Source organism: Protopterus annectens, chromosome 2.part1 (assembly GCF_019279795.1).
Source record: "Protopterus annectens isolate FY-2018-M chromosome 2.part1, PAN1.0, whole genome shotgun sequence".
In the NCBI taxonomy this organism is placed as follows: domain Eukaryota; kingdom Metazoa; phylum Chordata; order Ceratodontiformes; family Protopteridae; genus Protopterus; species Protopterus annectens.
Window position 1 is genome coordinate 580,238,130 of NC_056729.1, and position 10,000 is coordinate 580,248,129.

Here is a 10,000-nt window from a genome sequence, read left to right on the forward strand (position 1 = left end):
AGTGATGTATAAATGTATAAAAGCTGTACAATGGAGCTGCGTCCACTGTATAACTGAACTCAGGTATTGCAAAATAATATTAGGGTTGCCGCAGCATTAGTAACTGTGTATCTACAAGAGGCTCTTATTGCTGCTGTTTGCACAGTGATGTACCTCATTAACCCCCCTCCTGCAGGCAGTAGGTTATCTGACTGTGCTTAATATTTCATGGACTCCATGACACTGACATTGTTGACTGTTATGGACAGGGACACCATGCAAGAAATTGTGGACATGCATTGGCCTTGTATGCTGCTCCCCTGGGAGTTACTGAGTACATATCCAAGTGGTTACAGAGGTATGTGTGGCTTTAAGTATATTAGCTACAGGTACCTTTCAGCCACCTACAGTGGACACAGTGAGGGGTGTATCTCAGGCTTCTACCTTGAGATTTCTCCATCAGTTTGTCTGTTCCATGCTTCAGCATGTTAGAGGCAGCACATATTGTTCCCACATAACACAGTAGAGACAGGGCACACCATGTGGGAATTCTATGAGGTAGCACATTTCTCTGAGATAGTGGAGTCCATAGACTGTACTCACACTGAAACAGAGGCCCCAGCAGTTGAATTGAGAAGGGGGTATGTGAACCACAAATGGTATAATACCATCAACTGCCAGTAGTCTGTAATTCACAGGGTATTATCTATAATGTGTCTGCAGGCCATGCATGCCATCCAGGTAGTTATTACAACTCCCATATGTATCACACCTGTTATATATATCAAAGTTCTGTGAGGGATGATGTCCCCCAGAGGCATCTAGTTGGTGATGTTGTATATGCCCTGGAACCCTATCTGATAACACCATATGAAATTCACAACATGAAACAGACCAGGGATACAGCCATGCCCAATTCTAAGCAAGGGACACTACTGACTGTGTGTTTGGACTGCTGCAGCACACTTTCACTGTCTAGATTTGTCTGGTGGTGCCCTGCAGTATGACACTGACATGTGTGCAAAAATATTTTCAGTGTGTGCAGTGTGTCACAATGTGCAGTGTTTTACAATATTGTACTTAGGAATATCCTAAATTGGCTATCAGCCAATTATCCCCAAGAAACAATAGTACTCGGAGACTTTAATATTAATTGGAAAAGTTGTACTTCTGAACAGCCCTCTACCCATCTTAACCTACATGGGTTTACTCAAACTATAAGTTCCCCCACAAGGACCAATAAACACAATAACAGTGAAAGCACCCTAGATTGGATACTAATAAATAGACATCACCAAAGTTATAAAGTAGGGACTCTCCCTGAGGATATAAGCGACCATGCACTCACCTTCATAATCAGATTCAAGACTGATATCCCAAATCCAATTACCTATAGAACAATTAGGAGTAATAAAAATTTTAACCCTGATATTTTCCAAAATGAACTTAAAGCATGCAACTGGTCACCCCTCAAAAGTCTAATCCTAGAGGAAGCAGTAATCTACTTTAATAGTAAATTTCTAAATATTCTTGACCTCCATGCTCCAAAAAAATTAAAACTAGGAACAAACCTGCCCCCTGGCTCTCAAGAGACAAAACAAAAAATGCTACTCAGAAATAAAATCTGGACCAAATGGCGTACTACTAAAAACCAAGAAGATCACATAAAGTTCAGACAGCTAAGAAATGACACAAAAAAGCAATACTGTCAGATAAAAGAAAGTACTACATTCAACTCCAAAATACCCAGCAAAGTAAACCCCAAAAATTTTGGGCAGGTATAAATACACTCTTACACCCAGGCCGTACTGTCACTCCCCCCCTGTAGGTACTGACCAGGACAATCCAAAGCAAATTGCAAGGACCTTTAATACCTTTTTCACTGAGACCATTCAGTCTCTTGCCAATCAACTATCTCCCGACAGCTCACCTCTATCACCCTCTAATACTACCTTACCTCCCCCATTTCATCTCAAACCCATCCCTACATCCCTTATCCGTACCCTTTTGCAAAAACTCAAACCTACCACCACTGCAGCAGATCTCCTTCCTGCAGAATATCTACAAAAAGCAGCAAATGCCATAGCCTACCCAGTTTCCATTCTGATTAACAGAACAATCTCTGAGGGTGCAATTCCTTCCATTTGGAAGATTGCACACATTATCCCCCTTCATAAGGGTGGAAATTCTAGGGAACTATCCAATTACAGTCCAATTGCCATACTATCGCCTCTGGCAAAAATCATGGAAAAATGCATTCATATGCAACTGTTAAAACACCTAATAGATAGCAACTTGTTAGCTAACTGCCAACACGGCTTCAGGCCATTTCACAGTACTACTACTGCCCTTTAAACCTTCTCCGACTGTATAAATAAAAATTGCAATAACAACACTCTATCCTCAGCCCTCTTTATTGATCTCTCTAAAGCCTTCGACATGGTTAACCACCAACTTCTCATAAACACACTGAAAAACTGTCTCTTGATACACTTACTATACAATGGTTTCAATCCTACTTAAGCAATAGGCAACAAGCAGTTATGTGGGAGAACAACCTATCTCCCCATCTCCCCATTGCACTAGGTGTCCCCCAAGGTTCTATACTTGGACCACTTCTATTCTCTATTTTCATCAACGACCTGTATACTGTTATTCCTCAAGCTTCCTTAATACAATATGCTGATGACTCCACATTAATATGCTCGGCCCCAACTCCAGCAGACCTTCAATCTCTCACCCAAAAAGTGTTTAACATAGTTGAGGAATGGCTACAACATCAGTGCCTCATCCTAAATCCCAAAAAAAACAAACTTCTACTTTTTACTCCCACCCACAGGGCCACACCTCTACACTTTACTGTCACATCTAACAATGGAACCATCATATCCCCCGACTCTACCACAAAACTCCTAGGGGTTCTAATTGACAATAACCTTAACTTTGAAGGCCACATTAACAATACCATAAAAACAGTTAACAAAAAACTAGGCTCCCTCTATAGAATCAAATCCTTTCTTACCCCACTAGCAAGATCTACTATTGCCCAGACCCACTTAATCTCTACCCTCCTCTATGCCTCCCCTATATATACTAACCTCTCAAAAAACAACATGAACAAACTGGCTGTCTCCTACAACAATATTGCTAGATTTGCGACAGGCTCTACATTTAGGACCCATCACTGTATTAATTATCAAAATCTAGGTTGGCTAGAGTTACCTAATCTACTTCTATTTAAACAATTAACATTTGCCTATAAAATCCTGTATCAGCCTAACAACACACCAATTCTTACCAACCTTATCACCCCCTACAGCAACCTTAAGACCCTACGCTCATCTAGCAAAATACTAGTACAAATACGCAAAACCAACAATAAGGCAGGGGACTCTCTGTTCTCTAATACCGTGGGTAAAACCTGGAACTCTCTCCCCAGTGACCTGACCTCCCTACCTTCACTAACACAATTTAAAATCAGGCTTAAAACCTACCTCAAATCACATTGGCTGTGCACCTGTCTGAACCCAGACTAACCTCTCACATCTTCTTCTCACTAAGTTACAAGTCTTAATTACTGTATAATCTAACTGCCTAATGAAAACCAGAATTATATCTGGCCTTTCAATTGATTGGACTCTCTTTCTATATCAAAATATGACTCTCAGTCTCCCTATTATGTTAACATATACACTTAACATAAGGTACTACAATCAAATGTGTTTTGAACTGAACACATTTCCTTATTTACTAAACTACTTACTCCAATATGTTCTTTCATGCATAAAATAGCTTACTTTATATCGTACTTCCACCTGTTAAACTTTGAATTGTTTTATTTCTTGATTTAAGTAAAATATTGTTCTGTACTCTCGAGGAACTTTTCTCCCCGGGCCTCTGCTGAAAATGGATATGTATCCAGCTGGACTAGCCCGGTCAACAAATGTAAAATAAAATAAAAATAAACAGTAACAGCATGGTGGGAACTTGCAGGAGCAGCAGCCCCTAGCACACCAGGCAGTGGTGGCTATGTCAGATGTGGGGTCAGTGGAAGAGTCATTAGCAGAGGATGATCATGCCAGATGGCGGCAGGTACAGTGTGACATTGCACTGGCAAAGAGGCAGCAGCTTGTATATACCATCAGAATATAGCAGATGAGAGTAAAGCAATACACTACAGTAAAAGTGGTGCATGCAAAAAGAACACCAGGTTGTGCTTACCCCAATATAGGCTGGCCAAGCTGTGGAAATGCTTCATAGACAGTACTTCAGTCCATACCTCTCAACTGTCCAGATTTTTGCCTCATATTGTTGGTCTATTTTTCGTAAAAATGTGTGGTTTTCTGGCAAATCATTGAGGAATGAAGTTAGAAAATAATGGCAGTCATTTAAGTTTCAGACACCGTATGCTTCAAAAATTCATGCTAATGTAAAACTTGTTATTCTATCGACATTCTAACTTTATAAGGGCAATAGTTCAAAAGTGTCTCTATTTTTGGGTATTGTTCCCCCATTATTTGCGGTTTTGTCCAGATATTTTTTGCTCTAAGAGGTTGAGAGGTATGTAATTCACATTTATTTTTATTTTTTTATTTATTACATTTATTAACCAGGAAAGTCCGACTGGGCTAGGACACTGTTTTCAGTGGAGGCCCGGGGAGAAAAGCTCCAAAAAACAGTACAATATATACAATATACAGTAGAATATATTCTTTGAGTAACACAGCATTAGCTCACTATACAGAAATTCTAGGACATTAAATATATTTCTTACTTACAATAACATAAGTCAGTCTAGGCAAAAAAATAAGGTGTTACACAATATAGGATTATTTGACTAGGAAGTTGAGAAATCAACCTATGAGTGTTGGCATGGTAGCAATGAGAGGTTAATACAAAATAAATATTTAGGTAGAAGGAGAACAGGGAGAAATCTTAGTAGTACTGTTGTAACACATCTGGCCTGTTTGTATCTCCTCACCAATGGATGCTAGGGGCAGAGCCTCTCATGTGTCCACTGTAGGGAACCACAATTCCATGACTGTTAGTGTCCGAAGTAACCTGTTCTCCTTGTGTGGTGTGTGGAGTATGACTTCTGGGTGTAATTTCATATATAACCTTATGAAAAAAGAATCATTGTAATACATGCTTTCTTAACAGTTGTTTAAGAGGTACAAAAATTTAATTATTTCACACATCGAAGTATCATTATGAATCGTTATTATACAGTCATATTTTAGCTTAACCCACCATATGCTGCACAACTGAGATGCCTGCTTTTGCACAAAATATGGCACATACAAGAATGGGTGTGGCGGCAAAGTACCTGAAATTTTCTCTGCTTCATCTAGATGAGACATCACAGCTAGAAAAGTAGAGGGTAGTGCTTTTTAGAGCATAACAGCAGCGTATAGAGAAGAGTAAAGTCTTTCCCCACTTCTGGCATAAAAGATTACAGGCTATTGCAGGATGGCTATGAAGGCCTTCATTGTAAGACTGAGACCTGAATAGTTTAGTCCAAGCTGCCACATATGCCACTGGCATTCTATGCATTGGAAAAAGTGTCATCACCATTATGCCATGAGAATGGAGGACTGAGATGGTCATCCTCCTTCATAAGGTAGGACCTCCAACAGATCCTAGAAACTACAGACCTATTAGTCTGATTAATGTTATTAGCAAAGCCTTGGAAAGGATTATCATATAAACTATCAACAAGGACATAGGAGACATTCATACACTTGATCCATCCCAGTTTGTCTTTGTCACATTAAGTAAGCATACTCTTGGGCATCACTAGGTGCCTATAGGTGTACAGTAAGGTATAATTTGGGGAAACAATCATCAGGGAATTATATAATTGTAATATTCAGACTCCCAAACCTCTTCTTCCCATTGGCAGAGAAGGTCAAAGGGGCACCTCCTAGGTTCACAGCTTCATAGGTTGTTACTAGGCTAACAACCACTATGGTCCAGCCTAGCCACCCCCCCAAACTATTTGGGTCCTGAGAAGCATGGACATCTATAAGCGGGGGGGGATGTTAGTGGAGAGGTAACTAAGGATTTGTAGGGGGAGTGTTAGCTAGGATAATACTTTTCTTATTGACTGCCTCTGGCTATAACGGATATGGGGGGTAGATTGGGGGTAAATTTATGTTTTCTCGTCCAGTTGTCAAGGTTTCATTTGAATAGAGTCAGGGAGGAACTCTGTTTTACACGGATGCAGAGCCTATTCAATAATGAGGGGATCATTTGGGACACAAACTCTCTCCATTCATTACATTCTGTTTAAGTCACAAGTGAAGTTCATATCCCTGGATTTAGTGTTTCTGGTACTGTTTGTTTTACCCATGTGCAATAGATCCATCAGGGTAGGGTCTGAGGAAGCCCTATAAGTCAGGGAAAGATCCCCTCTCAGCACCCTGTAGGAAAATGAATACAGAGACAGATACTTTAGGCGATCAGTGTAGGACAGGGTATTCATGCCCTGAATTTTCCTGGGGAGGAATTTTTGTGGGTGTTCCAACTTTTGCAAGTGTCTGGTTTTATACATGCCAAAGGGGACATTGTATTCAATGGTAGGTCTGATAATAGCCGAGTAGAGTGATACTATAACTTCCTTAGACCTGGATGTCATACCCTTACCTATAAGCTGGGTGACATAGAATGATTTTCTTACAATCTTGGCTATGTATTGGTTGAAGGCCAGATTACTGTCTAGTGTCATAGGTTCATAGGTAGGTACTAGGTTATCAGCCCTGGGGCCTATACAAGCCCAGCCAAAAAGGTACCCTGGCTTTTGCCGCCCAAGAAAATTATTTTCCTGTGCCACTGTCGAGCAGAGCCACAGAAGTGATCCCCGAGGTGAATTTCCTATTTCCCATCCAATCATCAAGATTTTGCTTGAAGAGTGCTAATGAGGAGCTTTGTTTGATATAGATAGGTAGTTTATTCCAGAGTATGGGAAGTCTCTGGGATAGAAATCTATCCCTCCGGCATGTCCTGTTTATTGTGGTGACAAGGTTTAGGTCCCTACAGCGTGTATCTCTGAGGGATTGGGATTTCTTTAAGTGGAGCATGTCCAACAGCTCTGGGTTTGACATAGCTTTGTATGTTAGGCAGAGATCACCTCTGAGTAGGCAATATGTGACGGAGTAAAGCTGGAGTTTTTTGAGACGGTCTGCATAGGGCATCTGTTTGAAGCCGGTAATCCTCTTTGTGAGGTATTTCTGTGGCCTTTCCAGTTGTTGTAGATGTCTTGTGAGGTACATACCAAAAGGGGTGTTGTTCTCTATAATGGGTCTAATTAGTGATGAGTAGAGGGGAACAATGACCTCTTTTTTTTCTGGATGAGAAACCTTTTGTGATGAGGTGTGCCACGTAGAAGGATTTCCTGACTACTGTGGCGATGTGATTATCAAAGGAGAGACTACTGTCCACCTGTGTCCCAAGGTCTCTTATCACACTTTCGGTGTTAAGTATACTACCACCTATGTTTCCAGATCCCTTACTACTGGTTGACTCTTAGGGGCATTGTATTTGTTTGTTTATTTACTTATTTTTCATTTAGATTTGTTTACTGGGGTAGTGCACTAATCTCAATGGACCATTTACAGACACAGTCCGGGTGAATAGGATCACATAACAACTGAACAAAATATTTACAGATACAAAGATAGGCTACAAAACAAATCTATCTATCTATCTATATATATATATATATATATATATATATATATATATATATATATATATATATATATATATATATATATATTTACATATGTAGGAATGTGCTACAACATTAATTTATGAAGCAGTTAACAATGTCAAAATATGGATGGAAAGACAGAGTTATGCTTAGCAAAGCTTTATGGATAACGAATGACATGACTTATGCTACAGGGATTGATACAGTTTCCAAAAGGGCATTATAATGCATTTTTTGACATTAAGTTTTAGGCCATAGCTTTGGCACCAGTCATTTCTCTGTTTTTAACCCAGTTGCAAGATGTTGGTGTCTTGGGGGAATCAGTAATAGCTTCCAGTTTACAGTAATCCGTGAACTTGGTGAGTCAGAGTCCTTAAACATAAGCCTTGACTTCCAAGAGGTAGATACCAAACAGGAGCAGGCCCATCATGAAGTCCTGGGCAGTCTGCTGGTGACTGGTCCCTTGGTGGAGGTGGTCACATTCATCCTAACTTCCTGTGTCCTGTCTGTAAGCCAGCCGGCAATCCAGTGAGTTATGTAAGGATTTACACCTAGTTCAGAGAGCATGTCAACAATGCCTGAGTGGGGTATTGTAATGAATGCCTTAGCCAGGTTAAGACATGCAGTATGCACTTCCTTAGGAAAACCAAACTGGGGTGGGTCCAGTGTCTGTAGGTTGACGATGCCCTTATTTATCATTTCCATGATAATTTCATTCAGTGATATTAAGTTTGTTAGACTGATGGGTCTGTAGTTCCCTGGGTTGGTTGGTAGTCCACCTTTGTGGAAGGGAATAACTGTTGCAGTACTCCATTTACTTGGAAAGTGGCCTGTTTCAAGGATGTAGTTGCAGACTTCCTTAAGTGGTCCTGATAGGTCATGTTTTTAGACTGTTCAGGAGGCAATTGGGGATGTTGTTGGGACCCATGGAGGCACAGTTCTTGGCTTTAGTGAGTGCTGCCAGTACTTGGTCACTGCTGATAGCTGGAGGAAGTATGTTGGAGTGGATTTCATCTGGTGGAAATGGTGGGTATTGGGGGTGAAGTTTGAGCTGAATTTACCAGGCAGTAGATTTGCTATGTCACCCTCATCAGTAAAGGTGGTATCATTCACCACCAGTTCAGCACACTGCTATGTGTTACCTCTATGGTTCTGGACATAGCTGAGGAAGGCCTTCTGATTGTCCTTAGCTTACAAAGCTATCCTGAGCTTGTAGTTGGCCTTGATGGACTTAATTACAATTCTTTGTTTCTTGTTTAGCTGTATAAGAGAACACTTGTCTTTAAGCGAGTTGATCTTCCTGATTTCGGTCATGAATTTTCTTCTTTTATTATATACTCTAGGTGAGGATTCCACCAGCGGGGTTAATTTTTATTGTTTGTTTGGGGTTTATTTCTGGTAAGTAAGCTTCTATGCAGTCTTTCATAAGTTTGTATAGGGACTCTGTGAATAATTCTGCATATGTAGCTATGGTCTCGGGGGCTTGAATTTTCACAATCTGTCACTTAATAGGATGTAGATTGCCTTTGAATAGTTCATGTTACTGTTTTAACCAGATTTTAAGGGTTTATTTTTACTTCAAATGAGACAGCTTTGTGATCTGACCTCACTAATGAGGATGTGACACAGGTGGGATACAATTCTCTCCCATGTTGGTGAGTACCAGATCTAGTATGTTTGATCCTCTAGTTGGAGCATGAACTATCAGTTCCAGAGTGTTTGTGTTAATAAAGTACAGGAAGCACTGCATCCATGAGTTTGAGGCAGTGTACATTTCTCAGTCTATAGAGGGGTAGTAAAAGTCATCCATGAAAAATTACTGTACCAGTGCTGCACTGCTCTCCACAGTGAGTAATGCCCATAGCACCTATTGCCACCCCAGAATGATAGTGCAAGGCATCCATCTTGTACTGGAGACCCTCAAATGAGTCCTGCAGCAGATGCTTCCTATGGTGTGGATGCACCAGGTGGAGAAAGATCTGTCATCCTGCTGCACTACATGGAAGCCTTTTCAACTTCAGCCATTAAAGAAGCCATAGCACTTTACCGGTTGATACACATCAAGAAAACCACTTGATTCACATCAGCAGGCAGCATGGAAGCATAAGGCAACCCTTTATCTATGTGCGGTAGTGTGACACCAACAATTGTGCATGGGGGATGGAGGATACATGTCAAACACTATAGTGCTTATACATGCACAGACTGTACCATGGACAACCATGTATGTGCACAGGCAGGAATGGACCCAGTTGCATGATGCAGAGCCAGTATCATGCTGCATTATGTGTGCTATTCAAAAACATTTCT